This window comes from Callorhinus ursinus, unplaced genomic scaffold (genome assembly GCF_003265705.2).
Source record: "Callorhinus ursinus isolate GAN/ISIS: 27379988/994484 unplaced genomic scaffold, GSC_fseal_2.0 scaffold1, whole genome shotgun sequence".
Classification (NCBI taxonomy): domain Eukaryota; kingdom Metazoa; phylum Chordata; class Mammalia; order Carnivora; family Otariidae; genus Callorhinus; species Callorhinus ursinus.
The window spans coordinates 69,826,108-69,852,121 of NW_027397063.1; the positions used below are offsets into that span (position 1 = coordinate 69,826,108).

The following is a 26,014-nucleotide window of genomic DNA, read 5'->3' on the forward strand; positions in this document are numbered from 1 at the left end:
TGAGTAGGGGCAGTCATATACATTTTCCAGTTGAGGAATCAGACGCTCTGATGTGAAATGGTACAAGGACTCTCTTCCCAGTGCTCTATGCTTATTGTAGGAGCCAGAGATGGGAATCAAGCTCCTTGAGTCTGCACTTGAGCTATCCCTCCCCATACCTTCTTCCTCCTCCCTTTCTCCCTCCTCCTCTTTTGACAAAGAAGGGCACATTTAATAATTTAGGGATGGAATAAAAGGGTTTTTTAAATGTTTGATCCAATATTTTTTCTATGGTGCTTCTTGTTTAGTCATGAGAAGGCAGATCCTACCCCAGACTCTTCCTGAACCTGATGTAGTAGGTAACTACCAACAGATGCATGTGATGACCCTTTTCTAGCATGCAAAGCCCAGCCAGCCTTGGGCTGAGGTGGGAGACAGATGGTAGAGTCGAGCTTCAGTTTCTCTCTGATGCAAGTTTGCTCCCTAGGTCCAGAGAGCAGTGTGGTTGACACAGGCTGTGGAATTTCACAAGGTAGAGTTTACTGTGGGCCGAGGCTTTCCAGGAGAGACTTTTAGCAGGAGGAAACCCTAGTGAAGCAGCATCTGAGAGGGTACATCAGGGTTGAAGCATGGGGAGGTCTAGAGAGGCAACAGGATAAAGGCCCAAAGGTTTAAAGTACGCAGCGCATTGCAGGAAATTCAAAAAAGATCCGCCAAGCTGAAGCTATGGAATTAATGTTGAGGGGACACTTTGGAGTCACAGCATGGAGGACTTTGAAACACCAGCTGAATCATCGTGATTTTATTCTGCGGGCATTTAGGAGGCTCGGAAGCTTTGTGAAGGTAAGGGTAGTGTGAGAAAACTGGTGTTCTAAAAAGCTCCTTTTGTTGGGTGTGCGAGACGGATAATAAGGAGAGGAGCTGGGAAAAGGAAGACCATATGGGCAGTGCATCTGGGGTCAGGGGGCTGACTGCACTGCTTTCTAACCATGTAAACTTGCTCAGATCAGTTCCAGATACGTGCATAAATATATAGGATTAGCTACTTCTGTAATCTGAACACCTGTTCTGCTTATCCTTCAGAGAGGTCCTGGACATCACTTGCAATGAGTCTAAAATGATTTGTAAACTATAAAACCACAGAATGGACATGGGAGAGAATGCCCCAGGCTGGCTGGATGCAATGGAAACGAGAGTTGGTTGGTGGCCATGGGGATGGGTGGTTGGGGGTGCTGTTGAGTGAATGGTAAGTCTGCATTTGGGGCATCTTCCCTCTGGAGGGATATCATGTTTCCTCCCCGGCACATCCTGTGCCACCTGGCACAGACTGGGGGCTAGCAGAAGATTAAGGTGTGTTGAGCTACTACTGGTTAGGAGTCAAAGACCAGAAATCCCATAGGTCCCTAGTAACTTCCTCAAGGGAAAGAAAGAAATACAAAGCTAGCTTTCCAATCTTGAGCTTGAAGTACAAATAAACAGTTCAGTTACTGTTTTGCAGAGTTGCCGAGTAATGATGAAGGGCAAGGAAGAGTCAGTTTGCACAAGGTGGTTGCTCAATGCAAAGGTCTTGCCAGTGGAGGTGTCCGGGAAGGTGCAAGCAGAAGTCAGCTCAGCTGTTCTCAGGAGCTGCTCCTTGGAAGGCAGTCCACAGCCTCATGGAGAAGAAGGGTTAACACAAATGAGTGAAATGAAAACTGTGGAATTGAGACTAGGTTAGGAGGGGTGAAAGAGCAAGCCATCTGGGCTTTCAGCCAGCCCTGGGCTTCCAGTGGAAGTATTTCACAACCCCTCCTTTCTTCGTGGGTTATGTCCTTGGAGTGAACGGCCGGTAGGGGCATCTTGGGGGGGGGGGGGGGACTAGGCAGTACGCTGGACTGAACAGCGGAGTTCTGCGTTCAAGCCCTGGCTCCATCACCACCCGACCGTGTGATCCTCTCTTTCGGGGCTGGGGTCAGAACAGACGGCTTGATCTCTGGGACTAGCTTCAGATCCAGGCTCATGAGAGGTGGGAGACAGGCCAGCCTGTCTCTCCAGATTGAAATTCACAGAGGACAGCAACTGTGAGTGAACTGACCTATGGCCCAGGGTGACTGAGTCCTGTGACCATGATGGCAACATGGGGAATTTCAAACAAGGTCAGCTTGGGGCAGAGGCAACTGTGTGCCTGCCAACCCAGGCTTGCGGTTCAGATGAATCGGAGAGCTGGGAGCCCTCTGAATTCACCCTCATCAAGCTGTGGAGTTCTGTGTAACGCAGAGGAGAATTTCCCTGATGAACTCCACACACAAGAGCAGTGTCTTCCTTTTGAGCCAGGGACAGCCCAAGTCATTTCCTTCCGACCCCCATTTTCCTTCTGCAAGCCTCAGAACATAGGAGCTCTTCCCCTCCACTTCTCCCATTTCCCAAGCAGAGTCTCAGTGACAAAAGCACTTGCTCTCTTGCACACACTTCCCCTGTTCTTTCTGGTGACTGACCACAGTGCCGGTCCAGGCTTTGAGAAGTAGGGTGTGGGGCACGAGGGCGCAGTTCATGAGCTGGTCCCTGTGGCTGCCCAGGCTGTGCCACGTGTCCTCACGGGCCCAGTCCCATAGTGAGCAACTCTGTCTCACTTCTAAAGAGAGAGACCCATTACTCCTGAGCAGCTCAGGAGCACCATCGACTTTCTCTGGCCCTCCCTCCAGGGCCCAGGGGAACATCCAAATGGAAGAAACTTTTACTGAGCACCTACTAAACACCAGGCTCCCTTTTTAGACAAGACAAAGGATCCAGAGGTCAGTCATAGCTCCTGCTTCCAAAAGGAGAGACAGGGTAAGTGGGAAAACCACGATAATACCACGCAGAATGGAAGCACGGTCACAAATTCAGAGACTTCCAACAAAGGAGAAGTGGCGCTCAGTCGGGAGCTCACAGAAGGCTGTGATGACTTGAGATAGAACAATCATGCCCATCATCTTTATTATTATGGCTATTATTATTACCAACTTTTACTGAGCTCTTAGTATGTTCAAGGTACTGGGCTAAACCCTTGTATAGTACCTCCACACAAAAGTGCTTCTCTCTTGGATAGCATCATTTTGTAGACAAAGAACATGAGGCTCAGAGAGGTTAAGTAACTTTCCCAAGGCCACCCAGTGAGTAGATGATCCGAGCCCACGGTTTCTACTCAAGTTTGGAGGGGAGGTATTCCTACTGTAGGATATAGAATGACAGCTTGGAGTGAAAAGGCACGGCATAATTTTGTTTGGGCAGGGCAGCTCCGGGGGTAAGACGATTGGGACTTGAGCAGCTGGACCTTGTCCTGGAGGCCCCGGGGAGACCAGGAATTTGAGCAGGACAATGGTACAATGAGAAGCGGGCTCCAACTTAGCAGGGAGTGCAGGTGGGCTGCCGGCCAGCGGTCGGGCTGAGAGACTGGGCTGTAGGATGGGAGTTAGGGGTGTCGGGGGGAAGGAGAGGAGCAACCTGAGCCTGAACACTTGCCCACTGTCTCCCTGCTGTCACCATCAATGGCATAGCCAACAGAGAATAAGGTTTCTGAAGACAGACTATGTTCCTCTGAGGTTCTGCAGGCATCGGGGGAGCTTTTCTGTCCCTCGGGTCCATGAAAGGCACCAGTGCAGGGGCTGGCACTCTTTCCTCATCCGCAGTGAGCAGAGCATCCTCCAGATCCGGGCCCTTTGTGCGCGTCCAACTTGTACCCTTTCCCCATCACTCTCTTGTCCCCGCTTCCAACCCCCCACAGCAGGGGGAATCATAGCGTTCTTTTAATGTAATCAGACTCCAAAGGAGAATGCCTGGGTGGAAGCAAAGGGACAATCCTGAGTTCCCAGCCACCTTCAAGAGATCAAACAGGAGGTGGATCAGAGAGAGACAGGGCAGAGGGCAGGCAGCGAAGAGTGCCCAGAAATGGCCGGCGCAGTGATATCCATCAGAAGCCCCCCGAGACTGCCGGCGGGCACACTCTCCGTTCCGAGCTCCCTAGCAGCTTCCTGCAATGACTTTGGCTAAGGCCAAGGCAAAAATCAAAGTCACGGAGGTCTTTGCCTCAGCAAGGTGAGTTATACCTCTGCGACCATGTTCTTCTTGGTGCTTCCAAAGAGCTGTTTTGTCATCTCAGAGAGTGGCACAGGGTGGGATTTCCAGACCCACCCATCCCAGCAAGGGATGCCGTCACCATGATAGAAAAATAAAGGGGCCCCGAGAAACTATCTAATCCAATCTGAAGGCACCCAGAGTGGGTGTATAACTGTTTGAGACTCACAGAAGCTCCTGTCTTCTTAGTTTATTTATTATAAACACATAGTGCTCGGTTATGTACCAGGCACTGTTCTAAGCACTTTGTTAGTTATTAACTTATTCAAGTCTCATAACAGTCCTATGAGGTAACTGCTTTTACTCCATTTTACTGATGAGAAAACTGAGGCACAGTGATGGGAGGTGGGTTGACCAAGGCCTCATGATAATGGCTAGAACCAGAGTTGAGCCTACGTCGTTTGGCTACCAGGTCCAAACTCTGCACCCCAACGCTTGGTTACTTTTTGTTCTAATTTCCATGCTAAGACTCTGACAACGCCTACAAGAGAAACGGAGATCAGAGCAAATCATTTCTAAGGTTGCGCCAAGCTCTAACACTTTGTGATTCGGTGGAATTGGCAAGTGGTTATCAGTGGCCTGTTAAATATGCTTCGGTGTGACACAAATCCCCTATGACTGTTAATTTCACTGAGTTGGGGCATGGGCTTGCCACCACACTGACTGTGAATTGGGTGGATCTATTGATCCACTGCAGGGCCCCAGATCTTCACACAAGGACTAGCAGATATCACACCTGTTTGCAACCTCTACCCGGTGGGATTATGAAAACACTGCTCAATCTAAGCAAAGAAGTGAGATGGTGAAGTAACCGTGAAGATTTGGGCCGTACGGGGTACAGTGATTCAGCGAGATGTGGCTGGCAGGGAGCACTTGGCCCTAAGTGTTGGCCATGGAATCAGAGGCTTCAGTTTCTTTAACAAGGAGGGTGAGGCAGGTGATTGGCTGTTGGCAATGGGGTTACTTGAGTGGAAGAAATATAATCTTTCTAGTGGCCCAAATAAGAAAGGCTCTGTATGGAAATACAAGCTCAAATTTCCTTGTTTGTTTAAACATTCAAATGGGATATAGCTAAATTCATGTTGCAGATTCCCTGGTGGGAAGGTAGGAGATGCAGTGGAAAGAACACTGGCCCGGTGTTGGGGCATCTATGTTCCAACCCTGCATCTGCTCCTAACTAGGTGAGAGACATTCGGTGAGTTGTGGCACCCCCCCTTGGCCTCAGGTCACCTGTAATGGTGACTATTGAGTACCTGCCATCCTGGGAACTGTTCTCAGAGCTCGAGACATATTACCCTAATTCTCATCGCAGTTCCATGAGGGAGGTATTGTGATGACTGCCATCACCCAGAGGAGGAAAAGGAGTCTCAGACAGGTGAAGGAACTTGCCCAAGGTTGTTCACTGAGCCGTGGAGCTGGGAATTGTCCCCAGGGAGTCCAACTACCTCCCATGTTCTAAGATAAGCCTATACTACCTTCGTCCTTACACAGAGAGGGTTGGGCTCTCTGGATATACTATGTACAGTTCTGTTTAGGATATTTGTGCTGAAGATGGTCCTTCCAGGAGCAGCAGATGACTTTGTTCAGCACTGGACTCTGGACTGAGCCAGTCTTTGCTCCCACATTTGTTTCCGCAAAGTCTGGATGGCCAGATCTGTGCAGGCAGGGTTCCTCAGGATATTCCTCATGATAAGCACTGTGCCTGACCCAGAGTCGGTGCTCAATTAACATTTGTTAAGTGGGTGTATAGAAGAACAACTGGACATGGGGGGACAGAGGGGCATTTGAAGAGATGGGCAATAGGAGGGAAGCAGAACAGAATCAGCTCCGTGGGGTGTGAGGTGGTCCAGACATTCTGAAAGCTGAAGGTCTTCACTGGAGTTAAGACTTTGGCTTTTATTTATTTAAAAAAATTTTTTTAAAGATTTACTTATTAATTTGAGAGAGAGAGAGAGAGAGCAGGGGGGAACGACAGAGGGCAAGGGAGAGAGGAACTCTAAGCAGACTCTGTGCCGAGCACAGAGCCCAACACAGGCCTTGAATTCACAACCCTGAGACTAGATCCTGAGTGGAAATCAAGAGTCAGACCCTTAACAGACTGCGCCAGCCAGGTGCCCCTTGGCTTTGGGATTAAAAGCTGCAACGTGGCATGTAATCCCCTTGTAACAAACAAATTCTCCCCTGAGGAATCCACAGATGGAGGTGTCTGCTGTAGTCTGCCCATCAGGATCTGCCTGCTAAAGGAGGGGCCTGGAGAGAGGGGTCCAATTCTGCCTGCTCTCAGGGAGGACTTGGGGGAGCCCATCAGCTGCTCAGAGGTGGGCTTTTCTCCTCTACCTAAATTCTCCTCTAGCCAGTTGGGGTTGGAACTCTTATGTCCCCTCTTGGGTCCCCACTCAAGCTTTCCTTCCTTTGGAGGGACCATATCAAGCTCTGGTCTTCTGTGCCAACTGCTGCTCATCACAACTTACCAGTGGCCTCTGGATCCTGTCCTCTGCTATCTCGACTCGAATGAACACCCCTGATGGTGTGCTGTTGGGTATTCTTGTGCCTTATGCTGGTCAAATAATCACACTTCCTAGTACCCTTGAAGACATGGTTAATGATGGGACTTTTCCGCCCTGGGATATGTTGATGGGGGAAAGATTGCTATTAACTGAAATGATCACCACCACTGGTACAAGTGACAAGACACTTTCTCATCCTTTGTCCCACTGACTGTCATGTGCAAGGGGCAAGGACAGTGGGGCGTGCCATGAGGCAGTAAGAGGACACCTCCCAGTCCCATCTCTGCCACCTACTATGCCACTTCTTATTTCTTCTTTTCAGACGGCAGAAGTTTGACGTGGTGATTCCGGGACTTCTTTGGCTTTACCCTGCCTCTAGTCTAGGTATGAGGAGCTGGGTTTTACAGAGAGCAAATGAAGCATAGATGGTCCAGACCATTTGGACTCCACCTCATTCTTACATGACTTCCTTGTGTGGTGTTCTTACCACGTTCTTATATCCTGACCTTGTGTGGCTTCTCAGTGTGTATGGTGCCCATCTGTCCTGGGACAGGCAGCACTCGCCCCACAGGTGAGGGTCCAAGACTCAGAGACATTAAATGTACTGCCCAGGGTCACACAAAGCAAAATGGAGGAACTGGGATTTAAACCCAGGTTCAAAGACGGCCAACCCTGCCTATGGGGTTGGTCGGGCCTCTTGGGAGCTATTAGTCGGCTCATGTGTGTGTGTGTGTGTGTGTGTGTGTGTGTGTGTGCATGCACGCACGCTTTCCTGAGACTCAGGGCACAAGTGGCCCCAGGGAGTGACAGTTGGGTTCTGGGATAACTCTGGGAGGACCTGGCTACTTCCTCCTCTTCAAAATCCAGCCCCTCAGACACTGTTATGTCTACCCTTCCTCCACCTCCACTGCAACCAATTTCTTGGCTAGAGTAGCTATGTGCCTGGTGTTTCCTATTGGACCCTCCAAATCTACCCTCCTCCTTCTCTTCCCCCTCTTCAGGAGGCGGACCTTGTGGAGATTAGTAGGTTCCCATGCCCTCTGGCTTCTGGTTGTACTCCCTGATTAGGTGATCGGAGGGTGGGAAGAGGGAGAAGTGAGGACATATCTTCCCACCCACCCCTCTGCTGGCTGTAGGTTAGCGGTGGCTGCATGTTGCCATGGAAGGCCACAGCTCCTATCGGCAGCTCTCTGCTGCAGCTTCCCGGCATGGCTGCCAGATCCTAGGAACTGCCTCTCCCATTGTCCTTTCAGATGGTGGACTGGTAGCAACTCCCAGTTGTTGTTAGCCCCAGTATGCCATACCATCTCTTGGTTTTCCTTAACCCTGCCCACACCTATATAAACTATTCTTTAACTAATCTCTCTTTGGTCCACCCTCTCTTGAGCGTGTCTTCTGCTTCGTCCCAGGACCATGACTGATACAACGTGCCTCATTCTTCCTTGCTTCCAGTCTTCCATTTTTTTAAAAGCACTTCTGACCCCAGGCTTTTCACATGAAAGTCTGCAGATTTTGCTCCTCGCAATATTTCATCGTAAAACAAAACTAAGCTAGAAGGAGAAGCAAAAGTTTGGAGTTGTGTGGGGATCCTGTAAAGGGCACTGGATTTGGACCTGGAGGCTGAAGACCCAAGTTTGCTACTTACTGGCTCTGTCATCATGCCAAGTCACTTGGCCCTTCCTTTAAATACAGTAAGAATCATTTTTTACAAAAGATTTTATTTATTTATTCATGAGAGACAGAGAGCGAGAGAGAGAGACAGAGGGAGAAGCAGGCTCCCCAAGGAGCAGGGAGTCCCATGTGAGACTTGATCCCAGGACCCTGGGATCATGACCTGAGCAGAAGGCAGACACTTAACCATCTGAGCCACCCGTTTGCCCAATAAGAATCATTTTTGCCTTATCTTTCCCATAAGCCTCTTGGGAAGATCAAATGAGGCCAAACCAGTGGAAATGCTCTATAAAGGCTGAAGCATTTTCTGAGCATTAGGTGTTACTGTTGTTGTTTTTATCATACGCAGCATATGGACAAAATCCTCAAAAGGCCATGTGCTTCATTTTCCAATGCACTCAGATTTCTCTGTCGCCTCTGTGCCTCCTGGATTGGAAAAGCTGGCATTTGTGGAATCCAAGACTGATGTCCAGGGAGGATTGGCCAAGCATGGTCCCACATGAGCAGAGCTAAAAATACCTTTGACTTCAGTTGGAGCATCTCAGTCCCGAGGGGGCTGGGCCTAAGGGACAGGGACTCTGTGAGGAAAATGACTTCCGTCATTCATCTGCTGGGGTCACGAGAGGGCAGGGAGAAAGTGGCTGTCACAAAGCCATCCTTTTCAAGAGCCAGTGGAAACACTGATTTGATCTCTCTGTGTGTTAAGGTGGTGGGTGGGTTGGAGAGGATTTACCTTAACCTTTTGTACTTTTCTGTTAGAATCATGTGGCTTAGAGCTCTTCCTCATGGCCACACCTCTCAGGAATGTTCCCAGACTGCCTTGTAGAGATGGTAGACACCCAGAGCCAGAGGGAGGTAAGGAGGAGGTCATCCTAGGATCTTGGTTTAGAGTTGATTGCAGAAGCTGAGTTCAAACCAGAGAAGGAGAATCTAATCCAGGAATTTGGTTTAATATTTCCAGGGATGGCATAAGGGGAGGCTCATTGTCTCTCTCTCCTAAAAATCAGTGGTTTTCCAACCAATCCTTAGAGCTCTAGACACTCGCTATTTCCAACGTGGTCCATGGATCACCAGCATCAATGTCAACTGGGTCTTATCCCAGACCCCTAAGTCAGGATCTGCGTTTCACCAGATCCACTCAGATTCTTATGTACATTAAAGTTTGAGAAGCACTATTTTAGAATCTCTCTGAAATGCCTGAGGAGGCCACCCATAGGTGCTCTCCGGCTATGTACATGGAGTCCCACGAAAGATAACATGTGAAAAAAAGGGACCTGTTGACATTTTTAAAAGAAGAAAAAAGTTAAAATCAATGTGGTCTTTCCCTCCCTTTGGTAGAAGAGGAAATTGTTCTGAGGTTAGGACCCTGTTCCCCACCTCTCCCTCTGAGGCCAGGCCTTGCCCTCCTGCCATTCTCCTGAGCTCCTCAGATGCCTAGCACAAGCCTGTTGCAGGGGAGGCTCCATGAATCAGGTGCTGGCTCAGGAGACCAGTGGGACCCCACGATGTTTCCCAAATCATGCTGTTCCCAGCTCTGGGGGTCTAGCTTTGACAGGGCTGCCTGGTGAGGCACTGAGGACAAAAAAGTAGCTTGTCATGACCTGGGAGTTTAGGGCTCAGCTTGGTTCTTTGAAAAGAGAAGACAGAAGGGTGCGGAGCTTCCTCCTCTGTAGGTAGAGTTACGTGGGGAGCTTAGTGTTTGTTGTATGAGGAACAGCCTGGCAGGAGCTGAGAAGAGATAAGTCTACTTCCAGCTGGGATCTGGGCACGGCCTCAAGGTAGCAGGTTTTCAGGATTTCCAGAGGGAATGCTTGGCGGCCTGCAGCAATATCTTTTGGGTTTCAGTTTGCTGCAATTATAAATATCTGTGATTTGCATTTCCTTTCCAACTTACCCTAGAGGATATCAATGCACTCTGCTATTACTTCCCCTTGCCCCACTCTCACACAAGTCCCTCATAGGCGACATTCATGGCTTCCATTGTACAGAAGGGGAAACTGAGGTTCCCCACAAATGGGTGCCATCTACATCTGGGTTGATCTGGAACTGGCAAACTTTCAGAAGAAGAAAGTCCCTTAGAGTCCTTTGAACACCAGTCCCAGACTTTCTGGCTTGAACTCCAGCCCCTCCTCATCCTGAATTCTACCCTCAGGCAAGACCATCTGCCCCTGTTGAGCTTCCCTGAACACATGGGTCCCCTAGTTATGTGGGCATGTGCCTTCCTCTACCCTCCCACCTCTATACCACCAGATGCACATCTATGTCTTTCTCTGATGACACAATTGTCCTTCTTTGATTAGAGCTCTCTGACAATGTGTCTCCCCTTACCCTCACCTTTGCCAGCCTTCAAAACCTCAAAGGCAGGGCTGTGTTTCAGCCCCTTGGTTCTAGCCCAGTGGCATTGTCAGAAAATGCTCGGGCAATGATGGATGAACCGAAAGACAGCACGTATGAGCTGGAGAATAAAGCCGAGAGACAGCGTGTATTTTGCAGACATTCCTGGGTGAAAGGAGCATTGCACAGTTCTGATACGTAGTAGGAGCCATGCAAAAAAAGGATGTGGAGCAGAAGCTGCAGCTCCCTCATGAACAGTCTCCTTGTGGTTCAGAGAGGCCCTAGGCATGAACCTGGCACTAGCTCGTAATTCAAGACACTTGACTTATCTGAGTCTCCGGGTTTTTTTTTTTTTTTTTTACTGGAAAATGAGGATACTGAGATTATTTACCACCTAGGGTTGTTATGAGGATGAAATAAGATGAGGTACCTGTAAAATGTTTATTGGAGAATTGGCTCCTCAAAGCTCCTAATACTTGTCAGCTGCTTGCTAGTAGGGGAAATCATCCTTTCTCCTCCTATGGAGCCTACTAATGACCAAGGAAAAGCAAGAAGGGCGACAGTTAATCCCACATTTGGAACTGAGTCTTTCTTTTCAGGACACGAATGCCCTGGACTTTAGGAAATGGTTATCTAAGATTTTAAACATAATGTTTACTAGAAATGGGGTCTGATCCAGTCCATGAGGAGTTCTTCTTTAGTTTCAATTATGGAACTATTCACCAATAATGCAGAGGCTAAGCAAGCCAGTCTCACGGCCAGTGGTTTCCATTTTGGCTTCAGTTTGGAGGATCAGGGATATGGGGTGGAAGAAGGCCTAGCCTGAGATCCTCACACCTGGGTTTGACCTCTGACTAACCTTGAGACCATAGATCATTCAATCTTTCCCTTTGCGCTTTGTTTTTGTTTTTTTTTCACCTGTCCAAGGAGGAGACTGATCTAGATGCTTCATACGGCTAGTTGTCTTAGATCTATTGTGGAAAACAGGGAACTCTGCAGCTGTGCTCTCTGGGCATCTATATTTCTCTTTTTTCTCTCTATCTCTACTTGTCCTAATGAATGGGATCTGAGTTGAATGAGAATAAGCTCCGTGAAATCTTGTTTTACATATTCAAAGTGGTTCCATACTCACCTTATTCTAGCTTCACCAATAGCTCGATGGGGGCAGATAAGGTGGATGTCATAAATCCTATTTTATAGACAACAAATCTGAGGCTCAGAGAGAGAGACAGAGACTCAAGGTCACTTTGCTCATAGAGGCAAAGCAGTGCCTTTGCATTTCCAGTTCTGGTTTTCTCGGCCAGCAGCTCCCAGGCCGGGGGGTGGATATACCACTGGGTTGGTTCCCTGGGCCAAAATGAGTCCCTCTTGGTTCCACCCAATCTCCCTTCCCTACCCAGGCCCTGGCATCTTCGTCCTCACTCGGCCTCCCTGTAAGAGAGAGATGTGGAGAAGCTAAGTCCTTTAAGGGCTGCATTTTACCCCTCTGCACATCCTCCCCCATCCTGTGCTACAGTCCTTGTCTGGGTCTCGCTGTCTGACTGAACATCCACGCGAGACCACAGGAGACTCAGCACGATTATTCTCGGAGGACGCAGACGACGGAGACGTGCACAGGAGCGCCATAAGCCAAGTGTGACAGCGAGACTACTGGGCTGCATGGTTGACCTGCTCTGATGGGTTGAAGACAAGTAATTGGGCAGAAAGTCATGCACCTGGAAGATAAAAAGATAAGCTTCCAGAGAGGGGCGGGGAAGGTAGCATGATGCCTGCCATGAAAATGGGTGTATGAGTTATTGAGGAGAATTAGTCAAGGAGATCTGGAGGCATTTGCACATCTCTGTTGAAACATTTCTCACTCCCATTCCTTCCCTCCATGTTCATTGCCACCACCCTCTCACTCCTCACCCAGAAGGCAGCAGACGCTTCTCAACTGGTGGCCCTATACCAGTCTCTCCTGCTCCATTCCACCCCCACATGGATCTCAACCTACCTGTTGAGCCATATTTCTCAGTGCTCCGCCTGAGCATGTAGCGCTGCAGCTGAGTGAGCTATTCGCTCTGCCTGCTTCTGTACTTTTCCATCTCCGGGCTCGGCTGGTGGGTTTTTTTTTTTTTTTTTCCTCCTCCTGCTCAACTCCCCTTACGAGTGCAAAGCCAACTTCATTCTTTCAGGACCACCTCAACGCCACCTGCCCCATGACATCTTTCCTGGTTCTGTCCTCTCCCCTCTCCCACAGGAGTGACCCCTCACACCTGAGAGTATATCACCCCTGGTGGTCTGGGCTCCTAGGTTACTGCCATCTACCCGGTATTGTAATGATCTCTGGGCGTGTCATATCTCCCCCTAGACTGAGATCACCTTGGAGTCAGGGAAAGGGATCGTTTTTAAGTTTGTATTCCTCAGGGTCTTGACTGCTTTTTAGTTATTGGATGAGTTAATCAAGACACAAGTGAATGACTGCTTGTTGGGACAGAGAGACAGAAGGGCTCCAGCTTCTAAGCTTCAAATAGAGTCCACCATAGAACCGAAATTAAACTGATGAAGTTGTGTGGAGGGAAATGCAAATAAATACATTCAAAGGAAGGTGGATCAGAAAGAAAAGAGCCTGGCACAGGAGTGCAACCTAGGGGGCCAGGGAGATAGGAAGGAGGGAAACAACGGTGTTTGTTTTATGCCTGGTAACAGGAGAAGTCAACAGAAGCTAGAGGAAGCGTCTTAGGGTGGGACCAGATGAATCATAAGGCTTCCAATTAACCCTTAAATGGCCTCGTATGTCTTCCCCAAGCGTTATTGAATTCATCCACAATTTAGTATTTACCTTGAGTCAGTCCAGTGAAGAATATCAGCCCAGGCAAGACACAATTCTAGCTCCCTGAAAGTTCGCAGTCTACTTGGTAAAAGATAGCATGATAGCAAATCATCAGGACAGAGCACCTTATCGAATGTGTACATGTGTGTATGTGTGTGTAAGAATGTGTACAAAGTGTGTCGCGGGGCTGAGGAAGAGGCGACAGGTAACTCTAAGTAAGGTAAGGAAGAAGCAAACAGAGATGGGAAAGATGCTTTGGAGAACACGTCTGCAAAGCAGCGGCTTCAAGAATGGGCCAGAATCTAGCCAGTCTCCCGAAGTTGTGTGTGAGAAGGCATCATTGTGTGAGTTCAAGTCGGGAGATTGTGCAAGGCAGGCAAGCCCAACTGGGTCAGGGAACAGGAGACTACAATGCCCAGTTAGGCAGCAAGGCTGACCCGTCTTTCCCAAGACCCACGGGTACTGACTGACGAATGTTTAAGTTTTAGAATGATTAAAAAAGCCCATAGTTGTGTGGTGTGTGTGTGTGTGTGTGTGTGTGGTGAGCAGGAAGGTTAAATAACACTCTGAAAAGGAAAACTCTACTGGCAAATGCAAAGCACTTCCTTCTTTTCCAAACCTAGTCCTACCTGTGTAGGTGGAAGGCAGGATTGAGTCCCTCAGGGAGGGATCAGGTTGGAAAGGGAGACTCATCTCAGCCACTCTTGGCCTAGGGAAAGTGAAAGGCTGAAAAGAATGTGAATAAACGAGGTCCTTTTCACTTTTTGCAGACCTTGTTTATTCATAGCCTCATCTGCATAGGTAAATCGGAGCATTCAGCAGTGCAGGAGGCGAAAGCTGCCACGGGGCACCTGCGCGGCAAGGCTCCAGCAGCGGCTGTGGTGGGGAGTCCCCAAAGCCACTCTGGGCTACCAGTGCTGTTGTGTGTGGCTGGGTGGAAGAAAAGAGGGAATAATGTGGTGGGAGAGACCGTCAGAAAGGAAAGGGACCTGGTGGGTCATGTTGGCTAACCCTTCTCTCTTATGTATATGTGGGGGGACCAAAGTCAAGAGAGGCAATGGGCTTGTCGATGGTCCCACAGTTAGTGACTACTGGGACGTGGGCTAGAACCCATGGCTCCTGACTTGAGGGCCAGTGCCATCTCCTGTCCCCTTGCAAGACTGGGGTGGAAGAGAGGGACCGGTGCAGTAGATGACACGGCGTGAAGAGCCCCCGGGGGCCCCACGGGACACACTGGCATTAGCTCCTGACCAGCTGTTCTTTCAGGTCAGCTTCTGTCTTTATTCTGCTCAGGGTCCAAGCCAGCCTTCTCCCAGGACCACAGGAAGTTTGGGCGGGGGGGGTCTGTGTCTTCCAAAAGAGAGACATTCACAGATTCCATGAAATGGGCAAGCCGGTTTTTTTTTTTTTTTTTTTTTAAGTCTAGTGGGACCTTTTAAATCTCTCTAATGTTGCTTTTGTGGACAGAAAATTTACAGTCACCCGTTCTGTGTGAAGGATTTGAATGGCAAAAAGATCAGCATTAAGAAATTGATGCTTGTTCCACAAATGTTACTTTATGTTTCGGAGAGATTAACCCCAGTTTTATTTTAGGTTTTTAAGGTGATTAAGCTGAGAGACAGCTATGCTCTGCTAAGAGCACTAACCTTGACAACAGAAAGCGTGGGCTCCATCACCAACTCTGCTGTTTCCAAACCTTTTTTTTTTTAATCATCAAGTCAGTATATCTCTCTGAGCCTCAACTTCTTCATCTTTAAGATGGGGATATTAATATCTACTTTATTAATTTGCCTGCTTAAATTCATTAAACAGATATTTTTTGAGCTGCTATTACATGCCAGGTGATATTCTTGAGAGTGAGAGAAAATCATGCCCGAGACAGCTGAAATCCTGCTCCCTCAGAGCTTATATTATATAAACTATAATAAAGATTAAATGGGATAACAGGTGTTCATAAGCTTAGCACAGTGCCTGGCAGGTAGTAGCTGCTTAATAAATTATAAAGTTAGACCTCTCACAACATCGGGTGCTAAGGGAGCTGTTCTAGTTTTAGTGATGCCACTATCCAGCTGGGAGACCTTGGAAATCTCTGGAAACCTAAGTGCCTCCCAGCACAGCTCCTTGGCTAGCATGACCTTCTTGAGCACCAGTGCTCGGGGACCCTGCTCTGTTTCACCCTTCTCCTAGGATTTTTTCATAGACAAGAAACTTCTTTGCTCACGTAATTTCCATTCATATAGGGCCAAGACCAGGGTCACTGGCCCTAAAAATGTCTATTGAATGGTCCTTGTCCCATAGATCAGGTTCAAGATCTGAAAATAAATGTCAAACTGTTCTTTCTGTGTGTTGCTTGCTTTCTACTCATTAACTTATCTCTGGCTATTAGCAATCAGCTTAGCTGAAAACGAACGAAATTATGATGAAATCTGCTCTATTCTTAGATGAACCTGCTTTCACAGGGAAGGGGGCTGGGAGAGCTAGTGACCAATAATCATGGTCAAAAATGAAATTTCCACCCAATTGTGTTGGTTCATCTGAGGGACTGGTAAAACTCTTTTCCGGTGACGGTATATTGAAGGGAGTTTCAGAAGTGGATTTGGGTGTCAGAACCACTACTGATTAATTAAGTTCAAGCCAGAGAATTGTAGACACAAGAGAGAATAAACAGTGTTTTGTCCGACCTCTTCATCCTACAGTTAAGAGAACTGTGGTCCATTATCCACAACACTCGAGACATGGAAGCACCCTTAGTGTCCATCAACAGATGAATAAAGACAATGTAGTATTTATATACAGCGGAATATTTTTCAGCCAGGAGAAAGAAAGAAATCTTGCCATTTGTGACAACATGGGTGGACCTTGAGGGCATTATGCTAAGGAAAATATGTCAGACACGGAAGGACAAATGCTGTATGATCTCAACTGTACGTGGAATCTAAAAGTGCCAAATTCATAGAAACAGAGACGGGAGTGGTAATTACCTGGCGCTGGGGGATGGGAGAAAAAGGGAGATGTTGGTCAGAGAGTATAAACTTCTGGTTATAAGACAAGTAAGTTCTGAAGATCTACGGTACAGCATAGTGATTATAGTTAATACTGTATTATATACTTGAAATTTGCTAAGACAGTAGATCTTAAATGTCCTCACCACAAAAAGAAATGATAATTATGTGATGTGATAACAGGTATTAGCTTACGCTATGGTGGTAATCACTGAGATATATAAGTGTATCAAATCAACACCTTAAACACACAATACTATGTGTCAATTATATCTCAATAAAGCTAGGAAAAAGGGTGCATGTGGGGGGTTGAAGGGGGTGAATTTGGTGTCTGACATACTGAGTATAAATTGTCTGTTGGGCATGAAAATAAAGATAACCAAAAGGCAATTAAAAATCATCCTGAAGGAGAGAAGATTGTGTTAAAAGAGAGAGAGGCAGAGAGAGAGAGAAGGGAGAGAGACAAAATTGTGGTCCAGAAATGTGAGGTCTCTGCCTTCTAATTTCCGTCTGCTAATTAGTAGCAGATGCGGTGACATGGACTTCATGTAAAAAAATCACAGAACCCGACGAGAACCTAGGTCTCCTGATTGCCAGCCAATACTTGGTCCTTTAGCCTTCTTATAGCTGGACGTGCCACAGTTCACTCTTCTTTCCGAATTTTGAAAATCACCCTTAACAATGGTTGGCTAAATGTGATCTCTGTTCACAACATTGACGTCAACCACTAGTTGAGGTATTTAAATCCAGCTTTGAACTCCTGGAGTGAAGAGCCAGATTTAAATACCTGAAGGGGTGTGAAAAAGGAAGACTCTTCAGATTTATTGTGTGAAATCTCAAAGGCAGAGATAGAGCCAACACGGATATAATAAACAGAAGGAAGTTTTATTTAAAGCTAAGAAAGACCTTTTTGACATGTAGAGCTGTCAATAGGTGGAATGATTTGCCCTGAGGGAGAGTGAGCTCTTGGCCATTGGTGGTGGGCAAGTGGATGCCTGTGAGGTAGTAGTTTGGGCCAGGTGACCTCTAAGACCTCACACGTCTTTAGTAAACCTGTGAGGAATGTATGAGTATTTATGGCATCTGAATAATTCCCTCTTAAACCCATGTGTGTGTCTGTACCCCCAACCAGGTACCATCTCCTGGGTTCATAAGTTTGCTAGCCACTATGTAAAGTAGTATTTCCTTTTATTTCCTTTAAACTCTGGGGTAAGGGCAGGTTGGGAACGTTCTGCTTTTCTGAGATTTGTGGGTTAAGTACCTAGTTCCATTCTATCAAGCATTGTCACATGCCCCCAGTCTTCTCTTTATTTTTGCTTGAGAACATCTAATTTTGTTGTCCACCTTTATACCAACAAGCTCTATCATATTGGTGATTTGAATAATTATCTGTCTTTCCCCCCACTTCTCCCAACTCCACTGATTTTTTTTCTTGAAGGTCCATGAACAGAGCTGCTACATTTGTCCTGAGCCCACACACTGCTTTCATCTGGACAGGGGATGATGCCTTTCCCTCTGACTCCCATGCTAATTCTGGTGAGACCCAACATTCCCACGAGCCCCTCAGCTGCAGCTACTAGAGTTCAGTCAGAGCTGATCTCAGTTTCTGCCCTGCCACTCATTACTGTGTGACCCTGGACAAGTCACCGATTTTCCTTTGTAAAAAGAGGAAAACAATACTTCAAAAAATTGCTAAGAGACTTGAGAAAGAGAAGACCCATGCAAGTCACCTGCATTGTAACTGGTGCAAGGTCTTTGCTCAATACCTGGTTATGGAAGTGAAATGTAATAAACCTAAGGGCGTTTCTTGAATTGTGATACATGAGAGTCCGTCACTCTAGAGAGATTGGGATATATTTACTCATGAGCACGGCTTTATATTTGCCCAAACTGAAGCTTTGTTGTGACTTTTTTGGATTCTCCTGAGTTCTTTATGCCCTGAGATTTAAAGTCAGGGGACTCCAGCTTATATTCTTTCTCTATGATTTATTAGCTCTATGATTTGGGGTCATTACCATCTCTAAGTCCATTTCCTCTACTGTAACATTGAGTTGATAGAGATATTTGACCTGGAAACACAGGCTTTGAACTCAAATCCACTCAGAATTCTAATCGTAGCTCCATCAGTTTCTAGCTCTCTGACCATGCTTAACCTTGCTTGGCTTAACCTTGCTTGGCTTAACCTTGCTTGGTTTCCTAATACACAGATAGAAAAATAACACCCACTTCAGAGAGTCATTGCCATAGTTCAATGAGACACCCATGCACAGCATCCCTGGGGTCACACAGGATGCTCTTAACCGTTAGTTGCGTTCCTCCCCAAATCACAGAGTTGTCCAAATGTTTTGTAACTTCTAAACGAGTGTGCAGATAGTAGGAGCTATTATTTTGTGTGGTATTTCTTTACCTAGAAGCAACATTGTGTAATGTAAAGAGCATTGGATTTAAAGTCCAACTGGGATTGAAGTGATGAAAGCTTTGGATAAACACTCCGCTCCCTGAGGCTTGGGTTCTTGGTCTCAAATAGGGACAATAGACCTCTCTCTGCATACCTCACAGGGGCACCTGGAGCATCTGACAAAACGCTAATGGTGAAACCAGTAAGGTCTGAAAAGGAGGTGCCATGATGACTAAAAATGTTCGGTGACATTTATAAAAGTGGAGATTTCACTACTTAGTGTCCCTTCTTCCATGTCTTTGACCAAAATGTGGATGAAGGAAAACCCAATTCAGAGTGGTTTCTGATTTCTGCAGATCCCTTTGTTAATATTCTCTATCTAGGGAGGTTGCAACAATAGTACCATATTATTTCCTATGACCCTTGTCAAAAATGAGGTAGTGCCATAACAACCATTTCTGGAATCAAGCTGATCTCTGATGTGAAAGTCCAGCCACAGACATCTTGAATCTATGAAAATTGAAAGCACTGAGTTTCAATAGTCCCCTACTTAGATCCTAAAGCTAATCTCTTTTTAAAAAATTTTATTTCAATTCATTTGATCAACTTATGGTGTATTATTAGTTTCAGAGGTAGAGTATAGTGATCCTTCAGTTGCATATAACACCTTATTGCATCAAGTGCCTAGCCCTAATCTCTTAAGAGCAGGTTGGTTGGTTAAAGTCCTTCTGCTTTTCTCCCCATAATAGCTTATGTTTGCTACATTTACATGATCCTAGAATCCTGGATTCCAGACATGGCAGTCAGATTCAGCCTCTTACAATTCCCAGGCAACCCTTCACACGGGTGGAAATCCCACTGGCAATATGACATTCCCTCTGGGGAAGTGACCATTTATGAGAGGATATGCAGTCTGAATAATAGCTCCACATTTCTACCCATGACTCACTTCAGAATTCTGGGGTAAATACTATCCAATTTCTTAAGTTAGGTTGTCCATTCCATTTAGTTTGTGGGCAGTGGGGAGGAGCCACACAGCATGGATCCCTGACTTGAAAGGCAAGAGATTTGAACTCTTGCCCCAAATATGCTACCAGTTTGTTGGATAAACCTGAGAAAGTCATTTTTCTCTATGGCTCAGAGATTTGAAGGTGTTGGATGAGATGATGTCTAATGTCCCTTCCAGGGTGATAATTTTGTGATTCCAAACACACTGTCATGCATAGTTTTTCCTGGCAAGGCCCCTGAGGGACAGGGCGGGGGTCACTGAAACATCTGATAACACATCTCCCTTTCCTTAACACACCCAGAGGCTCTCCTTTGAATAAACTCTGGTTGAACATCCCTAATTAAGCACACTAGGCTCTGTGGAACTCGGCCACTAGAATGGTAACTTAGACCAGACAAGAGTTCAAAGGAGGTGTAGGAAAACCATTTGTATTGATTTGCTATTGGTGAAGTAAATTGCAAAAATGACCATTAATGAAATTTAGAGTAAAAATGAAAAGGGGGAAGACCTTGCCCTGCTGGTTTCATAGTGCTGGCTTGAGGCTGCATCTTCATTAGGGCCTCACGCAGAAGAGGCTTGAACTACAGAGGCTACTGAGTTCCATCCTGATGGTAGTCTCCTGCTGCATGACCTTGGGCAGGTCTGGCTCCCTCTTTGAGCCCTTATTTCCTCCATCTGCTAGTGAGCATCTTGGACTAAGGCAGTATTTCTCAAAGTATAATGTACATATGAATCATCCAGAGATCTTGCAAAAATACAGATTCTGATTCTGTGGGTCTGGAGTGGGGCTTCCGATTCCACAGTCCAGACAAGCTCCTCGGTACCGCTGCTCTTGCTGGTCCTTCACCAATTGAAAAAGAGAGGGCTAGATCATTTTTAAGGTCCTTTTTTTTTTTTTTTTGGCTGTGAACCCTCCATGATGCAAATGGTTCCCCAATACTAGGGTGGGAAGCAGAATAGGAAAAGGTCTTTAGATGGCATGCAATCTAGATTAAAATACATTTTTATTGTAGACAGGTAAGAATAGCATTTCTAAGCCTCGGCTTAAGCAAAAGGGAAGGTGGGTCCTGGTGGGGATATTGGCTCTGAAGCCTGAGGCTGTCTGAAAAGATATTAATGCCTGAAAGGAAAGGAGAGGAGCGAGGCAGAATGTTGACTCGAGGCAGGTAAAAAAGTCAGGGAACGACTGTCTGCAGAAACCACAGGTGATGGTGTTGGAAATAGTCACAGAAAAGCAACAAAGAGCTTAATGCTCATTCCTCAGAGATGCATGGCTGGCCCTGCATTGTACAGATCCTATCTCATGTCCCCTCACAGCATTCCTGAGAAGCTTCAGGGGAACATTAGGGCTCTCCCCATCGTGAGGGGGAGCTAGGAGGAGGGAGGGGGCGGATGAAGCCTGAGAACCCTCAGAGAGAGGAGCCCCTGGGGTCAGCAGAGCCTCGGCAGGGACATCTCAGTGGCCAGCCCAGGACCTGGCGCGTCTCCACATACACACACACACACACACACGCTTGGGCATACCCCGCTCAGGTTCTCCCCATGTCACCCCTCTGGAGCTACCCGTGGGCAGCGGTGTGGGGGAAGGAAAGTGCCTCAGCACAACCTCGGTTTCACTTCCTGCCTTGAACACAGAGAGTCATTATATAAATATCAACCTCAGCAGCTGCTACTCTCACCCCTCTTCTCACTATTACTCCCGAGGCCCAGCTCACAGGCAGAGCGCCTGCAGCCTGTCCCTTTCCCCTGGTCCCATAGCCCTTGCACCAGGCCGGCCAGGTGGGTGCCTAGGGCAGAAATGAATCACAACCTCTCTCTGACTCTCCAGCCAGCCGTGCCCGGTGGCCCGCGCCTCGCTGAGTGGGGGAGGTCGTCCTGCCCAGTGGCCCACGTTAATCAAATTAAACCTCATTTACAGACCTGACAGGCAGTCAGCCCATCTGGAGAGGCCACAGAATGCACTGTCAGCACTCGTGCTGATGGAGTTGGGGCAATGTATGTATATCTATCCCATGAAATGAACTAAAATCACCAAAACTTCAAACGTGTTTTAAGTCAGAAAGGCAGTGTAGCATGATAGAAAGAGTAGGCTGGAATGGAAGATCAAAGATGGGTTCAAGTCTCCATCGTACTACGAATGAATGAAATCTTCTACTAATCTTCAGCCCAAGGAACTCCTCTTTCAACACTGGCTCAGTTTTGTTTGCTTATTTTTTTCTTCAGTATTATTTTTAAAACAACACAAAATCCCAGGCATGTACATGTAATCCCCCTGATCCTCAATTTCTTCATCTTTAAAATAATGACACGAACATTGCTTCTATTCTAGGGCTGTCATAAGGAACATATGAGATGTGTGATGTCTCCTTCTTCGCCTACTGAACACACTGATTGACTTACAATAGGGTGTGCCAGTGTACATGAGTGTGTGTGTGTGTGTGTGTGTGTGTGTGTAAAAGAGGTTAGCAAATTGAAAGCTGTTATTCCAAGCTATTTCAATTACTCATGTTTTAACAGTGTTATAGCCATGGCCATCTTAGAAACAGAAAATCTCAGACAGAGCCTGGTAAAATGGTTTCACTGGGCTCTTGAAACAGTCATTAGAAAGCAGTGTTTGGGGATCTCAACATCTATGCGTTACTCAGCAGATCAAATGTTGTCAAAATATTATGCTCATTCTTCCTCTTGATCCACTCATGGCCCAACTAGATTTTTGTGATTTATTATGAAATGCCAAAAATAGATCACTACGCAGCTTAATCAGTATGAATCCACTAAACAAATTATATATATGCTTTGACAAAAAAAAAAAGACTAAAAAAGGATGGATGTTCAGTAAAATATTAACTACTGATATAATCTCTGGATGGTGATATTTGGATGGTTTAAAGGTCTTTCTTCATGCTTTCTTTTAATCATCCAAATTGGATATAATAACATTAGAGACATGGGCCTCTGAAAGAACACAGAGTTTGGGAGTTCTTAGTTTTCCCCCTTCCCTTAAACACATATGTGAGGCGTCCGGTAGAAGGAAAGCACAGGCAAGAGAGCTGAAACAGGTCACCATGGGTCCAGGCAGAACAAGGGTCTGAAGTTAGTTATTTTCCTAAAAACTGTTTCTCAAGAGTGAGTGATTGATTCCTATGTTTGTCAGTCTTTCATTCATTCACCCATTCTACCATTATTCATGCACTTGGTCATCAAATAGTTACTGGACTGTTATGCAGTGTTGAGGTGGAGCATGGACCGATTGTCAGAAGATTGAGGTTCAAGTTCTGCTACAATTTTTCTGAAGCCATGAGCCCTTAGTCCCTTTGGGCCGCCTGAGGCTCCCTGATCTATAAAATGGGACTTATGATGAGCATGAAAGCTCTTTGAGAACTCCACAGTGCTGAGCAGGGAAGGAGTTTCTATGAAGTGCCAAACACTATGCCAACAGTGCAAGGTAGAAAGGTAAGTCACACGGAACCTGTGCTCTTGAGAAGTTTGTGCTAGTGTGGTCTGCTGGCTTAATGCCAGATCCAGCAATATGGGGCATGGGAAGAATGTCTTCACTGGAAGCCAGGGAACCTGCATGCAAGTTTAGTCTGGGCTGCTGATACGATGTGTGACTCTGAGCTACTCAATGTCCTCCTCTGACTCTTGACTTTTTATCTCTCCCATAAAGAAATTATTAAGCCCGATTATCTCTAAGGCACCTGCCAGCTGGGACATTCTATGAAACAGTGAAAGCAGGAAAAATGTGAAGCATGTTAAGGTATCCGTCACAAGCCAATATGCATCACATATCGGTTTCTGTTTGTACAGCAAAGTTACGGGAACATTTTAGACAGCACTGGCATCCCACAGGGCACATCTTGGGTCTGTTGGAGCTGGTCTTCTGCTACCTCCCTGCTCACTGTCTGTCCCTGCAGCAGAGACAGAGAGCAAACTCTTCTACAAGATAACCAGGAATCCACTTTTGCATCCTGAATAAACATGATGGGCAACATGTCTATTAGCTCTTTCTCAAACCTCATTATAAGGCAAGTCTGGATGGGGGAGGTGGAAGGTGGGAGCAGTGGGGAGCCCATGTTGGTAATCTGGAGCCCAGGGTTTAGAGGCAGCTCAGCCAGTGACTGAGTAGTGACATTCATTTATTCATTTGTTCATTTGTTCATTTATTCAGGGGGCATTTATGGTGCACCTACTGTGTGTGTTAGGCACTGGGTTAGACATTTGAGATAATAAGATGTGTAGGACCTAGTTTACTAGACTATGTTTTCCCTGAGAGCCAGAGTCTTGTCTTTATTTCTCCAGTGCCCGCACATGACCCTATCTTGAGGAGCATGTAAACTAGTGGGTCTTAAAAAAATAATTTTCTTTCCTGGAACTCAGTGTTCCCATTTGTAAAATGGTTTGGGTGGGGGGAGGGATCGGACTTAATGATGTCCAAGATCCCTTCTAACTTGGGTGTTTTGTTCGGCTGTTACAATTATTTGGTGTCCTGCCGTGAAGGTTTGCATACAGGATGGAGCAAAGTTCACAGAGCAATCTGCAGCAGAGGTAAGCTGCAACCGCCAAGCCTCCGGGGAGTGTGTGAAGCCGTAAATCTCACTGATCCAGACTGGGAGCAAGATGTTGTGTCTGAACACCCTCAGGACAGAGAACCAGAATCTCCGAGTTCCTGTTACCAACCCCCATCCCCGCCCCCTGCTTTTACCTGTGTCACCCAAACTCTCTGGGGATGGCAACGCCTACCTCACATATTACTGTGATGATTAAATGTGAAAACACATATGAAAGGTCTTTGTAAACTCTGAACTGCTTTATACATGGAAAATAGAATTAATATTCATGAAGGAGGAAGAAATAAAAGGGCACCTTAAAGAATGAATAGGCACTACCTAAGTGAATAGCTGGGTGTCAGACACTAGAGTATGTACTTCATAAAAATCAATCATTTAACCCTCCTGACATGAGGTAGGGGCTATTATTTTTCCCATTCTACAGATGAAAAAACCTGGGTCCCTGGGAGTTTAAGTAACTAGCTTGGGATCACCCTGCCAGTAAGTGGCAAAGCTAGGGCTCACACTAGAGGAGGCTGGCTGCAGAATTGGTACGTTTAACCAATGTGTCCTTCTGCCACCCTGCATGGAAAAATGTTTTCTAATTCAAGTTAATTCCAGCCAATAAACTTGGCCTGAGAGACAGCCTGGACACTGGGCACATGATAATGAAGACACACGAGTGTAAGCAAATAAGGAAAGACTCTAAGGAATAAGGAAATAGATGCCACAAATATGACTGGTATTGGAATAATGTAAAGAAAAATGTGGAGATGGAAAAGAGGAGGAGTGTTCCAGAGGCTCTGCATTTAACAGACTAAGGAACTAGGTGGCGGATGAAGAGAAGTTCAAGGTAAGGCTAAGAAGGAGAGGTATCAGAGCCTGGTGGTGAAGGATCTTGAATGCTAGTATGAAGTAATTGGGGTTTAGCCTGGAATCGATAGGGAACTATGAAGGGTTTTGGAGCCACTATGTAGTGCATCAAAAGTGGAATTTTAAGAGAGGTAAGCTAATAAAACAGAAGAAAGCCATTTTTCTTGGACTGGCACTATTACCATAATCTGTAGACTGGTAAAGATGAAGTTAGATCCAAGTTAATTTTTCAAGTTTGACCTCTTTGGGAGAGGGGGAATGAAATTTCAGGGGTTTAGTACCATCACTGATACTCAGAATGGTCAATAATGGAGAGCTGGTCCCAGTCAGGAGTGATGTGTTCCCATCCCATGCTTGACTATCTTCACTTCCTCGTTGGAGTGGTGGCCTTGCCTCTGATGGACCCCTCCAGTGATGGGGAATCTTTACTCCTCGAAACAGGCTGCTATTCTTGGACAGCTCCTACTGCAAGATTGAATTTCTTTTCTTTTCTTTCTTTTCTTTTTTCTTTTCTTTCTTTTCTTTTCTTCTCTTTTCTTTTCTTTTTGCCTTGCCTTGCCTTGTCTTTACCTTTGTCTTTCTCTTCTCCTTTCTTCTCTTCTTTTTCTTTTCTTCTCTTCTTTTCTCTTTCCCTTCCCTTCCCTTTCCTTTCTTGATTTTTTAACTACAAGTGCTCATACTGTTTCACTTGAATCTAAGCATGTCTTTATCTGATACTACCATGTTGGTAACCCCCACAGCCTCAAACCTATCCAAGTTGTCAACAGGGAACTTTGTGGGGGTCTGAAGG

The 26,014-nt window shown here is 46.4% G+C and overlaps 1 long non-coding RNA gene across 1 annotated transcript; it reads left to right on the top strand.

Moving 5' to 3' along the window:
* The first annotated feature begins 306 nt into the window (after positions 1–306).
* LOC141373305 (uncharacterized) lies at positions 307–23,552 on the top strand. Its single transcript, XR_012379146.1, has 3 exons — positions 307–822; positions 17,836–17,933; positions 23,472–23,552. It is a non-coding gene; the product is annotated as an uncharacterized lncRNA (long non-coding RNA).
* The last annotated feature ends 2,462 nt before the right edge of the window (positions 23,553–26,014 follow it).